At 41.2% G+C, this 13,282-nt stretch overlaps 1 non-coding gene across 1 annotated transcript; it reads left to right on the forward strand.

Annotated features, from left to right (window-relative positions):
* The first annotated feature begins 3,944 nt into the window (after window positions 1–3,944).
* Trnat-ugu (transfer RNA threonine (anticodon UGU)) lies at window positions 3,945–4,019 on the forward strand. Its single transcript has one exon. It is a non-coding gene; the product is annotated as a tRNA-Thr (tRNA).
* Window positions 4,020–13,282: the final 9,263 nt, after the last annotated feature.

The raw sequence follows: 13,282 nt of genomic DNA on the forward strand, positions 1-13,282 counted from the left end.
TTGTCGGGAAAAACAACCAGCACCCATAAACAACGAGTCATAATACAACACATGTACTGTGGATTGGGAAAATCATCGTAATAACACAGCTACCACAAAAACCGACCCCTGAAGATTACAACAGGAGAGAGGGACGGCAGTTAAAGCTGCGTCCTCCTCAATGGGCACTCACGAAATAACCATCTTAGAGGTAGTCTTGCCCTCCACGAACCACCCTTCATCCCTACCTCTCCTCACTGTAGGTAGGGGTGGAGGCCTGTTCTATCTCATTGGTGTTGGTCCACAAAGAGATCCTTCTGGTGGCACTGATATAGCATCTCCAGTCTGCGGAAATCAGTCACAGATAGACAACAACAGAAGACTTCATGCAATCTGTTAAACGTGTTTCTCGGAAAGACTGGATGCCCCTGGAACAATAATGAAACTCTGCAAAACTTTCCAGATCGCATTTTCGGATGTCCGCTGCTTGGAGAATAGGCAGCTGCCACACTCTCTGCCGACCACAGCTCCCCCGCCATATCTGGAAGCAGAGTCTTTGGTCAACTGCAGCCTATCGCCCTCCCACAGACGGACGAGTGGGCGTGCCATGCGTAGCACCCAGTCTGCCTTGGGGCAATGGTCCAGGCATCGGCCCTTTGCCACCACAAGAAGATGTATCACAATTAAAAAATGTGAGATAAACGATGGCCACCCCTAGTGCAACTTCTTTGTTTCTCTAAAATGTAGCTGAGCCGCACCACCTCCCCCCCCCCCCCCCCCCACACCAACCACACGCTGACCCCTAGTCGGAGTGCAGCTGTGTTGGCCACCACACATAGTAGACATACCCGCGAGGGCTCCAGCAGCCAGCTGTTTTGCAATGGAGAACACTTTTATTTAAAATCAGCGCGTCTCTTATAAGTATCTATTAAGAAAGAAAACACAATCGTGACGATAATAAACGCCCTCTTTGCAAGACGCAGTTCATTTCTTTTAGTTTTATGAGCAAAATCAGTATAGTTTTTACGTTCGACTGCAGGATACAATTCACGTCTCCCCCCCCCCCCCCCCCTCATGTCCCGCTATTTTGCGACATCCAACGAAGTGAAAACAAAACTACAGCACTGCCGCCGATTACAGGCGACCAAACTGCGGGGTTGGGTTACAAAGCCCTATACATGTCCACCCTGCGTAAAACAAAATAAAACACTACCACTATTTTACTGTGAAAACTACCGATCACTGCAGAATGTCCTCATTATTTCGAAACCATCAACAGAGTAAGGATAAAGGGAGAATTTAAACCCCACAGAAAAAAATCTATGTTATAAGCAATTTCTTTCAGCTTGATGGACAAATTATACCACCTGAGAACGTCCGTCATATTCAAGTCCGTGTCTGCAAATAAACAGTCATGCTCTTGTGCATTACAAACATCCCAGACACGTGAAATGACATTAGAGAATACAGCCTTTCACGCTATTTGGTCACATGTCTGAAAGAAACACGATCATTTTACGTTCGACAACAAGAAGCTATAGTTCAAGAGGACGTTGCTGTTTTATATACTATGGCAGGTCCCGTTTTACCAGGGCGATGCAATATCACACTGGCGATTACGAAACAAATCGCGAGAGCCCGTCTTGTAATATGAGTAGAACCCGCTGTAAGACTTTATCACATATCTGCCTTCCAATACATCAAAGACAAATACCGTCTGAGTGATTACATTTGACATTTTTGTTTCATAGCTCTCCTCTACCGACCTGTGTAAAATTTCTGTCATACAGCAGACAATCAGTTTCAATAGCAGCAGGTTCTTGTGTTATAGTTTTGTTAGAAATTTGATCACTACAGTCTGTTTCACGCATTACTCACATGTCGGGAAAAAGACTATCATTTCTAGATCCCACAAAGAGCCATAATTCAAGTGATGTCTACTTTATAATTAGAGGCTATGAAGTATGAAATAACACAGGACTTGCAGTAACAACTATTTTTAAACAAGCAATCGTCACGATAATAATAAAAACAGTCATGAATCCACAAGAATAAATACAGCCGATTTTATTAGATTTATGATGTCCCACAACAATAGATGATGACGAAACGCCCTAAAAACGATGGCATGGAGGAGAACCAAATACTGACCATCTGCAATTATTCAGACGTCATGTATGAGCAAAAATGTAAACCGACATGGCAAATTTGAGCCAAAAGGACAACCTGATGTAGTGGTCAGATATTCAGAAACCATGAATGCCTACCAACTGTGGCATCCAACAACAGAAAATATAACTATTACCTGAGATGTCGTATTTAATGAAAGAATCTTTCCTGCAGTATTGAACAAAGGTGTTGCAAAAGTGATTGACCTAAAGCTCACAATCATCACAGATAATGAAGAAACATTGCAGAATGTAGTTATTGTGAAAACTGGAGACGCACCTGACATTGAATGAAGTGAATCTATGGAAACATGCATGGCTTCCAAAAATATTGATGTAGAAAAGGAGACCAAAAGAGCTGGCAATGATTGCTTCACAACAGAGGATAATGACCATCAGCTACAAGAACTTAAAATAAATGAAAACTACAGAACAAGTTACGGGTGGCAAGTCAATCCACCAAAATGGCTGGCAGACTAAAGGAAGAAGGCGTATGCAGTTGAAAATGAGAGTATACCAAGAGAAAGGGACCCAAAAAGTGTACAGGAAGCCATGTCAGCTGAAGATAAAAACAAATAGCAAGCAGCAATGTCAGAAGAAATTGAAAACCTAATTTGAAACCGAACCTGGACGAGCATGAGTGGTGACTTCAGGAAATGACCAAAGACCAGGCATAAATTTTGACAAACATTACAGTCCAGTTGTAAAATGAAAAGTATGTAACTACTTATGGGAATAGCACTTGAACGAGATAGGGAACTTCATCATTTAGATGTCATTGCGGTGTAATGGCCGAGTGCACCAACCCCGGTCAAAAAGCATGATAACCAAGGTCCCGCGATCATGGTTAAAAGTAAATCGCGTTTAAAATGTTTCTGCAGTGCACCAACGTTAATCGCTGGTCAGCAAACCGTCGTCAGCCAACTGTGCATTTGACCGCGGTTAACTCTCTACATTGCAATGGAACGTGCCCTGGCAATGCAAAGATGTTAGTAAACAAGAAATTGCACAGATAATCGGTGGTGCCACGTTCTATCTTTGCTGTTTTTTTCCGTCGACAAGCAGAAGTGTGTTTACGTACCTCGGTACCTATTTCTGATCTGTTGGTTTCTTTTTTGGAGAATAATGGAGAATAAAAGAAGAACACCGAATTTCTCGAAGTACGAGATAGATGTACTTCTTGAACTGGTGGGTGCAAATGCATCCGTTCTTGAAAATAAGAAAACCGACGGCTGCAGCTTAAAAGAAAAACAGGCAATGTGGTCCCATGTGGAGGCGCAATTTAATTCTACTCCTGGTAAGTTTACTCATAAATAAATAACTTTTCTAGGTTCATCGTAAGTGTAGGATATGGGACACACTGGCTTTTAGTTTGAAATTTAAAACTGTTATTGGCGTACCACTGAAATACGTGATAGGACTATGCACATTTATGGTTGGAATTGTTTTGTTAGTTTTAAATTTAAAATCCAATGCCGTGCTACTGTTAACTAAATATTATGTTTCATTTCTAGCAAAGCTGCATGGTCATCGACGGTAACTGTTCTTTCGGGAACAGATACTACCGTCATATATAGTTAAAAATATGGGTTCCCGGCCTTTGACCTTCTTGTGCGAACGCACACGCTATGCCCGAACTCGTACGGCACTTGGTAGATTAATCTGCCACAAGTAATGAGTATGATGGGCAAACATCTATTAGGCGCACTACGAATGTAGTGTTGTGGACATGTTTGGAATGTGGATCTCACGGGGGGCATGCAAGGGATAAGTCCCTGCAGACGCACTATCCTCTGTGCCCGCGGTGGCTCAGATGGATAGAGCGTCTGCCATGTAAGCAGGAGATCCCGGGTTCGAGTCCCGGTCGGGGCACACATTTTCAACATGTCCCCAATGAAGTGTATCAACGCCTGCTTGCAGCTAGGGTGTCAATTTAATTATCATTTCATAAATATTATGTGACTAACGGAAGCTTTTATGTTGAAAATTGTGAACATACGTTTCTCACTTAGCCCTGTGCCGTATTCTTCATATATGCCTATACCACTTTCTTTTTAATGAACTGATATGTAAACAAAAGCCATATACAGATCTTAGACCGAGCGAGGTGGCGCAGTGGTTAGCACACTGGACTCGCATTCGGGAGGACGACGGTTCAATCCCGTCTCCGGCCATCCTGATTTAGGTTTTCCGTGATTTCCCTAAATCGTTTCAGGCAAATGCCGGGATGGTTCCTTTGAAAGGGCACGGCCGATTTCCTTCCCAATCCTTCCCTCACCCGAGCTTGCGCTCCGTCTCTAATGACCTCGTTGTCGACGGGACGTTAAACACTAACCACCACCACCAGATCTTAGATGTTTATTGCAGTTATAAGTTAAGAGCCTCAGAATGCAAAATGGACTTATGAATGCAAATAATATAAGAATTAATTTATGGTACTACAAACTACATTTATTTAATTTCAGGTGTGACAAAAAGATCCTGTGACAGGCTGAAAACCTGTTATGAAAATATGAAAAGAAGACTTCGAAAAGACCTTGCAGAAGAAAAGGTGGAAGTGTATAAAACAGGTGGGGGGAAGCCTACCCAAAAAACCACGATCCATGATCGGGTTAAACTATTAGAAATTGTTGGTTCCTCAATGAAACCGTTAACAAATTCATATGATTCCGATGCACAGTTCAGCATGATTGTGGATGTTGTCAACATGGAGAGCAGTGAAGTGCAGTGCAGTGAGAATACGCCACCTGCTTCAGTTGTCGAGTTAGCAGAGTGCACAAAAGCTAGCACTTCCCACACACCTGTCGTATTATTAAGTAAAGAGACACCAAATAATGTTCTGGCGGATGTCACCCAGTTGCAATCTGTTTCACAGTCTCCTGATCAACCGAATAAAAACATTTGCACGCCAAAAAATACATGGAATCGTCGCAGGATGCCTGCAAAACCAAGGCCATCAGGTTCGGGAACAGTGATTGACAATGTGTGCAAGAAGAGAGTGGAACTACTGGAGGCCCAATTACTCATGATGAAGGCAGAGCACCAAAAGTAGCTGAGGATAAAATATTTAAAGATTCTGGCCCTGAAAGAAAAACTGAATTACTGGAAGAAGAAAAATGCCAGTGACACGTGACTTTTTTTTCCTGTGACAGTGAATTTTTTAAATTTTTTGTACTATGTTGTATTTTGTCTAATGTATTAAAGTTGTCTCTCAGTTCAAATTGTTTCTCTAAGTGATGGCTGATATAAGAGATAAAGCCTATGTGGAATTACCTATGGGTTTCACAGACGCAACTGAAAAAATAAGAAGAAAATTCAATGGTATAACGGATCAGGAAGAACTGTGTAATGGTGAGTGCATCTGCAAACTTGAAAAGTGCACCCAAAAGGTGCATCAGTCTGGCAGGAGATAGAATGAAAAACTTGATGAGTTCCTGCGCAAGCAAGGGATGCTACGATTAGTAGCTGACTAGTGTGTTTACTATGTTTGAGAGCATGAACTGATGATAACTACATATGTAGATGATATAATGTTGTATAGAGACAAAACTGAAGAAAGAAAAATGAAATATATTTTGAGCACTGAATTTGAAGTGAGATCCTTGGAATAAAATGTCATGTACAGTCAATGCGAGTTACGAACAAAGATGGAGCACTGATTTTAGACCAGACAGCAATGCAGAAGAAATATTAAAGGAATTCTATATGAAAAACTGTAAACCTGTACAAAATCCACTCATCATGAATGTAAAGTTACAAAATGTAACAGATGAAGACAAGCTCAGCAAACATGGTGCGTCAAGGTACAGAACCGCAATCGAAAGTCTTCTTTACTTGAAAATGGGCAAAAGCCAGATTTAGCATACCCAGCATCGTATATAAGCCAGTTCTGCAACAATCAGGGTAAGGGGCACTGGCATGCTGTCAAACACACACTATATTACTCGCAAGGTACAACGAATGATGCATTTGCTTACTGGAAGACTGGTAAGAAAACTGAAATGTATGCTGATGCTATCTGTGCAGCTGATCCAAATCACTGTAAATCGTTTAGTGGATATTTGCTAGTTTTGGGGGTGCAACTGTAAGTTGGAGCAGCACGGAACAACGAACTGTGGCACTAAGCACTACTGAAGCAGACTTTGTTGCACTGAGTGAAACAGTAAGAGATCAAAGTGGATGAACAGTTTTCTCAGTGAGATTGCCCAAGATTGTATTCAGTGCCATCCTATGAGGCTTCAAAAAGAAGTAAACAAGATTGTCTTCGTATAAGAGGAAATGAAGGCCAACAACATAAGTTTGGAATACATTGCAAGTGAGAAGACGAACGCCGCTGTCTGTCTGACAAAGACAGTCAACAACTTGAAATTGGAAACCCATCAGAAGTTAATGGGGGTCAGGGCCCAGGGATGGTGTCAGTAATATGGACTATTTCTCTTGTGTGAGCTTTGATACGTTGTCGCTTGTGTTATGATGTGTTGAAATGGAAGGACTCTACCCCTGAATGTGTGTCATATCGGAATAAAATACGTTCTTTCAACTGTGATGTGCTGTGCAATTGCACATGTTCCCTGCTGCTGTTAAAAGAAGATTAACAGGTATCAGCATGCAAAAGAATAAGTCTTTTGTGTTAGCAGAAGAGCCAACACCGTGTTGCGAGTGGAGGCCGAAATGCACGCGTTTTAGCTCAAGCAGGCTAGCGTGAGGAGGGAAGAACTATACTGACGTGAGGTCTGGAACATGACAAGGAATGAGAATTCAGAAAGCGGACGTAATTAGTTTGATACTTAACTTTAAACCATTAATGATGAACGTCGCTCTTGACGGTACATGATTCACAATATCTGTTCAGAATACATTCCTGAAGATAGTTCTTATAGTAACTGAATATGGCGCCTTGCTAGGTCGTAGCAAATGACGTAGCTGAAGGCTATGCTAAACTGTCGTCTCTGCAAATGAGAGCGTATGTAGACAGTGAACCATTGCTAGCAAAGTCGGCTGTACAACTGGGGCGAGTACTAGGGAGTCTCTCTAGACCAGACTTGCCGTGTGACGGCGCTCGGTCTGCAATCACTGATGGCGACACGCGGGTCCGACGTATACTAACAGACCGCGGCCGATTTAAAGGCTACCACCCAGCAAGTGTGGTGTCTGGCGGTGACACCACAAAGTCTACCACCTTCGCCAGTGGGGAGTGCCATACCTCCTCTTTTGTCATCACTCCAACCTTTCGTAACCTGCATTTCATGGATCCAAACGATGTCCTCAAAATAATGTCTTTTATTTCACACAAAAATCTGCATCACCTTCCAGCTATGTCTCCTCATTACAACCTAATTTTACAGCATGAAATATTGTTGTATTTAAAACTGAGACTCTGCAGAATTCGTCCCCATGACAGTAAAAGATGGCGGTGCCTTTCGGGTAGACCATTGCAGTGGTAATACCCATCAGGCACCTCCCCTTTCATTTTTTAATGATTATCACACAAATTCATTCGCCATTAGTGTATCTACATTTTCCCTGATTTATATTAATCTGGTGAAATATTAGGGTTAGCGTAAACCACTGATTGGTGTCACAGTACTTGCATACTTGAGTAGCAGTAGCAGAATTAAACTCGGCAATAGTGACAGATTTTTGGACGCTGGAGGAGACCGTTGCACTAGGGGCAGCGTTAGACCTTTCCCCGAGCAGCAAGCCAGTTCACGGATTCCTTTGAAGTCACTGAAACGGGCCGTGGGTCTGGCACGGCAGTGGTTTATGGGCCGCCGTTCTGGCAGCCGGCCTTGTTCCGCTATCGGCCAAGCAAGAGGGTAAGAACGCTGTGGCTGAATGCGAAACGACACTTCTTTAGAAACTGGCGGCGCCGGGCATCCTGGACGGGACGGAGCTTGTTTTCCCTAGGAAGCTTCCCTCATGTAGGCTGCAGGACCTCCAGGCATTGTATGCAGTTTTTTCAGAGAACAGAATGTGTACTGCACTGGATTGATTGGTTGAGGAAGATCAGGTCTCCTTGCTAGAAAACGGTAACCACTGCTGGGCCATGATAGGTTTATTTGATAACATCGGGGGGGAACGGCCGTTTTTCGGGAGGTTTTGAGCGAAAGGGAGAGACGGGTCTTGGTTCTCGACCGTCGTGGAGGACAGTCGCGAGAGCTCTTCCGTTCCTACGGAGAGAGCAGTTAGTTGTAAAGACGTCCGGACACCGGGGCAAAACTTTATGTTTTCGCGGACGTGAGACAATTACCGGCGGACGTGGGGTCATCTCCTGCAGTACGACGCTTCAGCAGCACCAGCACCTCGACAGCGTCTCGCCCTTTACCGGCTATATCGGTAACGTTGCGCAGCTTCGGCAAATTCAGAAGCCTATCAGTTGTTTTCACGGTCGTCTTTTTTCATAATAGCCTTGTACTCACAGTAGTCACTCCCAGTGTCCATTGCATGCTTAATAGTGTCTTGACGCGAGATGCCAATCAGTGGAATGATACAGCAGAGTGTGCTTGCCTAGATTGGCATCCTTCCACGCACAGTAGCCAGTCTCATTTACACGTAAACTCCAATTAGGCTCCGCAGGTCTATTGCTAACCAACCTGAGATCGTGTTAATGAAATGTTATACAGTTGAAGTTTCTGTTCATATGTTTGTTCTCTCTTGACCTTGATATTAGTTAATAAATCCCTTTGTGATGCCGTAGGTCCTTGATACTAATTTTTCAACGACACCCATTCTCATTCCATAGGATGTCATTTATTTTGTTGTGGGTTTGAAGTAATTAAATTAATTTTATGTCTAGTTAGCCAGCTCAGGAGTGATCCATGCAAGGGCCACTGTTTAATATTAGATTTCCTTGCGCTATTGATAAATGTGGCACCCCTTGGGTATGGTGGTTACGACTTTTTAGTTGTTTCGCAGACGGAGAACTCCCGCCACCATAGGTTAGCTTGCAACAGTTTGTTGCTTTCAAAAAGTTTGACCTCGCAAAATCTGAAACTAAGCTTATATAATATAGGCCAATCTCTGTTAATATAATATTTGTATATGTGATGCCCAATCGCTTCTTGTGTGAAATGATCCAGACTTAGTATGCGTTTCTGAATACTTCTCTTCTTGCATGATCCATGAAGACAAGAGCGTCCTGCTTCAGCTCTTTGCTTCTCGTATTTTTCTTGACCAACATGAAGTATGGTCGATTCACTAACCTTAACTGCAGCTGCAGTTTTCACAACTACCTTAGAAACCAGTAAGAGGAGTCCCCCATTTTCTGCCTCTCTCTCAGAATATCCGTGCACATTACAGATGAGTTGTCACAATTGCCCTTTAAATGCAGTTGCTTGCCCAGCTTTCTTCCATGGCATTATATCCCAAATCTGGTGTCTGGCCCATTTCTTTCGCATTTCATCAGACATGACAACCATTCCAGAAACAACACACACGCAGGCCATGAAGCTCCAAAGGTACCGACCTGCCGCCGTGTCATCCTCAGCCCACAGGCGTCACTGGATGCGGATATGGAGGGGTATGTGGTCAGCACGCAACTTTCCCAGCTGTATGTCAGTTTCCGAGACTGGAGCAGCTACTTCTCAATCAAGTAGCTCCTCAGTTTGTCTCAAAAGTGCTGAGTGCACCCTGCTTGCCAACAGCGCTCGGCAGACCGGATGGACACCCATCAAAGTGCTAGCCCAGCCCGACAGCGCCTAACTTTGGTGATCTGGTGGGAACCAGAGTTACCACTGTGGCAAGGCCGGTGGCGGTAAGAAGATACACACATTTCATACACAGCACTAGCCCAACAATGAAAGTTAAGTGACCATTTCTTCTGGCAGTTTGGCAACAGTACACAATTTGGGTGTGACATTAAGCACTCTGATTGGAGGAAGATAGTTCCTACACATGAGGTGTCAGTTATCAAGTAATTTTAATCATGCTATAGTTTTAGATTTCGTAAGTCAAGCATGTTATTCTTCAGCGTTCTGTAAAACTCCATATACTCAAGAACATCATCGTCAGATACGTGGCCATGGGCTCCAAAATCAAGCAAACTAAATTTAAAGTTAGTGTTAACTATATTCAATAACAATAAACTGTGGTAACTGTTATAGTTAAAATAGAATGATACACTATCTAATGGAAGAGTGATGTATACATGCTTTCCATTCAAGGCCCAAAATGCATTTGAAAATTTTCACTTTTTCAGCCTCCATTACAATTTACCTTCAGTCATCTTCAGAATTTGGAAACTAACAGTAAACATAAAGTTCTTCAATCAAAATAAACCCGAAATTCAAAGAGGGATAATATAGAAGCTAGTTTTATATGTTTACCTATATACAGTACTGTTGGGAAATACATCTTATTCTACATACAGGCATAAATCTCGTTACTTTTTTATTTTATTTCACGTTATTTCGTTTTATTGTTACTTAATTTTACATTGTATTAGTTTATTTAAGAGTGGGCCTAGGCTGCAATAGTCTGATACTGGGTCACAGGATGTACCATATTCTCTACCTCCACAGAACGCAAACACAAGTCAGGATGAAATGGATAAGATGGAATTAAACCTGGGAGACTGCAAGACATTTGAAGAAGTTCCTTCATCAGCATCAGCTTCCTTCTTCATTAGCACTATATGGGTGTCAAAAGTGGTTTCTATCCTCTGTCAGCAGTCATCACTAAACTACACGAAATGGGAAAAGAAGATGCTACTGATGCCGCTGATAAGGAGTACAGTATGCTGAGAAGCAAAGAATCTGTTCAGAGAGGCTTACAGCCGACGATTTGTTCGAGGCTCAGCTTAAGAATCTCACTAATTACACAAGACTAACAGCCTTGGAAAACCTGGTTAATTCTCAACAGTCTAAGGTCCACATGCAGCCATATCGTAGGACTACTCATTTTCGAGGTGGTCAAATAGATTAAGAAGAATTAGCACCTGTGGAATCTCAAAACAACTCAGTTACTCAGTTTTTGCAAAGATTCAGACCAAATTATAAAAGCATTTATTAACTAGTTAGGCAAAATGTCAATTCTGCTTTCAATTGTTATTAGTAGTAATACACAAAAATGAAGATGTATAATTAAACTAAGAGTGTATAATGTGTAGGCTAATACAACAAAACACTGAACTTCAATTGTTACCTTTACGTATTCGTGGTTCATTGCTTCATATAGCACGAGATGTGAGTCAAGAGGAATATTCAGTATGATTCATCGGCTTTGACCACCGATTTAATATTAATATCTGCTCTGATGTCACAGTATTGTTGTTAGTTGGCCAAGGCAATAACTTGAAAGAGAAAAATCTGGTGTGGTGACAGAACGATCTGTAGCTTAGACAATTTGAAAAAATAGCACTAATATTACATTATAGTCAGCATGTTGCTTACAGTGTTGTTCACATGTTTCTTATTGCACTGACATTGCCTTTGTGATACATAAGAACTCTGTATTGGGCTGCTTTTTGGAGATGTAATTGACATTGTTTCTGAAGCTCTGACACGAAGGCTAGATATCATCTTATTTCCATGTACTTTATTACCCATTTAAATGGCATAATACTAGTAATCTTTATATTATTTCAAAAAAAGGGTGTAAAAGTTAAGTATGCATAGTAAAGGTCATTACTGTCTCACTCATATTAGTTTAATGTGAAATATAAACATAGACATTTAAACTGCAGGATAATATTACACTCATTTGGAACCCTATTTTCATTGCTCCATATGAGTTCACCCTTTTTTAAATTGAGGAGCTAATATATCACATTAATATAGTGCAGATTTTAAGAACCCTATGGCGACTGAAAAAAACTGGAGTATATGCCTGTGCATTTAGATCTTCAAGAAGTTCCTTCTTAACAGCTTATAATTAAGCTGCTTTTGATCAAGATATTTCTCTGTTAGTTTTCTTCCAACATTGCCCAAAAGTGGGTTGAGCAGTTTATTTAATAAAACAACATTGAGTTTCTCATTGTCACTTGTATAACGCTTCAGCTCATTTGTGAACCTCACCTTAAAGGGTTGCTGGAGCAATGCTCTTACATTTTTTGTTAGGCAACAACAGTGTGGTGCTTCTGCAGAAACCCACTACAGATAGAACAGTGTGACAAATGAAGGATTCGGATACGTAAGCCCACAATGATCTTAATTTTTATGAACATATTCTGTGGCAAACAATTACTACCAATAGTTAACATGTCTAAGCAGTTATCACATGTCGTTTTTTTATTCTGCAGCTCTTACGAGACACTACATACAAAAGTGACAATGGCTGTTTTCGTTGTCATATGACAAGCTTAAATAAAGAAATGATTAAATAAATTATATGACAAAGTGGAAGAAGTAATTAACGAAATGCTGATGACATATTAAGTATTAAAATTAAGTATCACTGTTATATTATTCTGAAAATAATTTCCTCTGGTAGCAGGATTAGATAATGTTTTTTCTCTTCACAATTCTAAAATATTACAAACAATATTTAAAAACAATTAAAATACATAGTCCTTACTTACTGCTCAATGTTCAGTGAAGTATTTACAGCACAGAATTGGGCAATTGCACCATCAACATCTGTGTTGAAGATGATTCTGTATGAAGAATTTTTTCAGATAGTGGTTTCCACATTTGCATACGTAGATACTTTGCACGATACCTGCTTTCTGCAAAGCCTTGACAGGCATCTTCAACTTGAAAATAGCACCTGTATCTTTTGTTAAAGATGCATGAGCAAATATCACTACACAAAATTTCTGCTTATTGGTTAACTTTAAGTTGAAAGTTTGAGTAACTTAATTGGAATGGAAATGGGATAAGGCATTGCTGTGAGACTAAGTTAAGAATTTTATATAACAACAACATTTATATAATAAAAATCATGAGAATCCTCATTGATCACTCACTTTACTTAACAGTACATTTATATGGAATGCTGAATCGTCATCAGTGATATAAAATAAAAATAGCAATTTTATCCAACCTGACTATTTCTCCTAACTAAGATGACTATAGAAGTCATCACACAGAGCGTCTATACTCTCCGGGGTCTCAGCAGGGAATGCCTAACCGTCTCCCCTCGTCCAGGGCCCACAAACAGTGGCCAGAAGGGCTCAAAGAGTCTGAACAGTGGCTATT

Source organism: Schistocerca cancellata, chromosome 4 (assembly GCF_023864275.1).
Source record: "Schistocerca cancellata isolate TAMUIC-IGC-003103 chromosome 4, iqSchCanc2.1, whole genome shotgun sequence".
Lineage (NCBI taxonomy): Eukaryota > Metazoa > Arthropoda > Insecta > Orthoptera > Acrididae > Schistocerca > Schistocerca cancellata.